This window comes from Mesitornis unicolor, unplaced genomic scaffold (genome assembly GCF_000695765.1).
Source record: "Mesitornis unicolor isolate BGI_N332 unplaced genomic scaffold, ASM69576v1 scaffold2200, whole genome shotgun sequence".
In the NCBI taxonomy this organism is placed as follows: Eukaryota; Metazoa; Chordata; class Aves; order Mesitornithiformes; family Mesitornithidae; genus Mesitornis; species Mesitornis unicolor.
The window spans coordinates 34,000-37,007 of record NW_010158767.1 but is presented as its reverse complement, the minus strand read 5'-3'; positions in this window follow the sequence as shown (position 1 = coordinate 37,007).

The following is a 3,008-nucleotide window of genomic DNA, read 5'->3' as shown; positions in this document are numbered from 1 at the left end:
GAGAGTGGTCCGGCAATGACTTCAGCCAGCTAAGATATAGGTAAGTAAAGACTTCTAAGTCTGAACATCTCTGTATCAGGCAAATCAACAGAAACTATGTCAGAGAACACAATTAACATACACAGAGAATAATAAAAAAAACAACTTTCCAAGCACTTCACCAGTGACTTTTCAAGTATTTCTGAGCACAACTTTTGCAGTATTTATCTAATTGGCTAACATTCCAATTCTATTGAAATTAAAACGTTCTCATGTAAATTAGCAGAAGGAACTTAATTTCCTTTTCTTACTTTCAGTACTTCCCATTGTTTTTTTCTCTTGACCAAAAGCACCACTTACCACTTGTATCACTTCACAGGGACACTTTTTGATTATAACATAGTAAACTAAAAGCCACCTTTTAACTGCCTGCATGCAATGCTGTACAATTGCACACAGTTTAAAATAAATTAAAAAAACAAACACTGAATTACTACTGTCCTAAATTGGACATTGTCATAGTTGCATGTTATGAAAAGTAACACTTGTAGACAACATGACCAATTCAGACCTCCAATATATTTTTCTGATAGACAAGCCACATTTAATACTTAAAGCAACACCATGCATGTACACAGATGAGTTTTGCAACAACGGGATGCAACCTACCTTTCTCCATTTTCTCACACCCTCAACCTATAGATAAGTTTTCTCATAGCACAGTTTTAATCTCTGAAAGCAACTTCACCTCAGTTAAAAAGAAATGCAATCTAAGACTGGTTTGGTACCCAAAAAACCTGCACACTCTTGAAACTAAACGTACTGTATTACAATTTCTGTAGATATTCTTCACTCAAAGAACTTGGAATGGGCTTCCTTGAATGAAAATCAAACTTTTCAGAGTTTTATTATTTACATAGCTACTTGTGCTAAAAGCATTTATAAATGAGAAGTTACAAAGAATGCGTCAGCATAAAGTGACAGTGACTGGAAAACTGATGAAGGGAAAGGTAATGCAGATACTGAAGCACTAGGAATTTCTGTCTAAAAGGAAGCTGAACACACGTGGTAACTCAGAAATTGCTTAGTCTTTTTCATTAATTTATCAGAGATGGAATACGTGTCACCTTACAGCTTAAGAAGCTAACAAATATTCATCTTTAGCCTTTGTAAAAGCAAAAAGAGACTGGCAAATATTTAACATACTGCTTGCATTAACCAAAGAGATGACAGAATGCTATGTACAAAGAGATGCATAAAAACACAACCAACTAATAAAAGTGACAATTCATTGATTTTTTTGTTTCCTTTCAGTGCTACAGTTTCACAGTATTTCGCAAAGTTTTTATTTTTTAAGCGTGTGAATCTAATATTCGTTGCATCTCTGCTTGCAAGGTTATTGATTTCAGCAAGTTGTTAAATTTTCTAATTTCATTCCTTTCAAATAGCTTTAACCCTTCAACTGTAAAATTGGAAACGTTTTCATTATGTTATGTTTGCTGTCAGATTGCCTAATATCATGTGATCATGAAGCAAAACATGATTCTGGAAATGTTAAGGCTGTTTGGGGCACTTCAATCTAATCAATGCATTAATTGTTGCCATATTAAATTCACAGCTTTGCCACTTTAATTTGTTAAAGAAAGTAATAAATAAAAAAGCAACAGAGAAATATTGTATTAGAAATATAAGTACATATTTGGAGAAGACATGAAACATTAAGGATAAAATAAGTGAAATACGGTGTTGCTTTTGTGTTTCATTCTGCTATTTTCCTAATCAGTTACTGAGTAGACATAATTTGATTTCATAGATATTTCTGGGATAAATTCTGTACTTTCAGTTTCTAACGATGTTTCAATTACAGTCAATTAAGTAAAAGGAATACAGCAGTGGTTACTTAGTTATTAATTAATTAAATGCTCAACAAAATAATTATTTCCTCCAGGTCAACTGGCTTACACTGTATTATGTTTCTAGAAAAAGCAAATTACAAAGTCAAGGCCACAGCTGAAAAAAATCTTGCCACTGCATATGTAATAATCAGTCTGGAAATATTAATACTAAACTGCTTGCAGTGAATCTTACTATCCAGCAAGAGGATACCAGATTAGAGGTAACATAGGGAATGTCGTGCATGTGATTTATCACTATGAATGAACTAAACTCAGTTTTTGTTGTGTTTATGAATTCTACTTATTATTCAAGTTCCATAAAAATCGTATTTTATTTATTTACTAGAGATAACTCTCAATAAACAACCTGAAAACTGTACAGCAAAATCATTTGACCGTATAGTAAGTGCTAAATATTACTAATGAAGCCCCAGCAAGGCAGGCTGGCACAAGAGGAGAAGGGAAAGGGGAAAAAAAAAAAAAAAAGAACTCTAGTTTACATGCATGCCATCAGGTAGATAACAAATACAATGCTACACATGGCACTAATAAGAGCAGTCATTCCTACAGGATTAGGAAAACTAATTCACAACTATTCAAACAAGCTGAGCTCAAGTTTTCCTCAAATGTTTAAATGTTCAAGAAGAAAAAAAAAGTATTGATTGGGAAGAACAAAAAGTGCCCAAAGATTGTTTATCAAGTGTTAATGGAAGAAAAATAACTTCAAATAAACTATTCGATTTGTATTTCCTAAATCTCAAGGATGGCTATAATTATATGAAGGAAATTTAATGATCGAAATAAACTGTGCAAGATCCATAAAAAAGAAAATTTAAAAGGACACACACAAACACATCACTGATAAGTGTTTTTCTAGGCAACAGAAGAGATTTTTTCCTAGCAGCTTCACACGTCATGTCCTGACTGATGTCAGGTTAGGATCAGAATATGCTGCAGTTCAAACAGACATGAACTATCATGTCTGTACAACATGCTAAGTCTTTATGTGCAGCTCTAAGAATCCAAATCATTAAGAATCCTGAAGCTCTCTTTCTCACTATTAACATATTGATGCTGTAGACGTTATGCCCACTATAACCATGCTATATACTAGAGAGGAATCAAACAATTTAC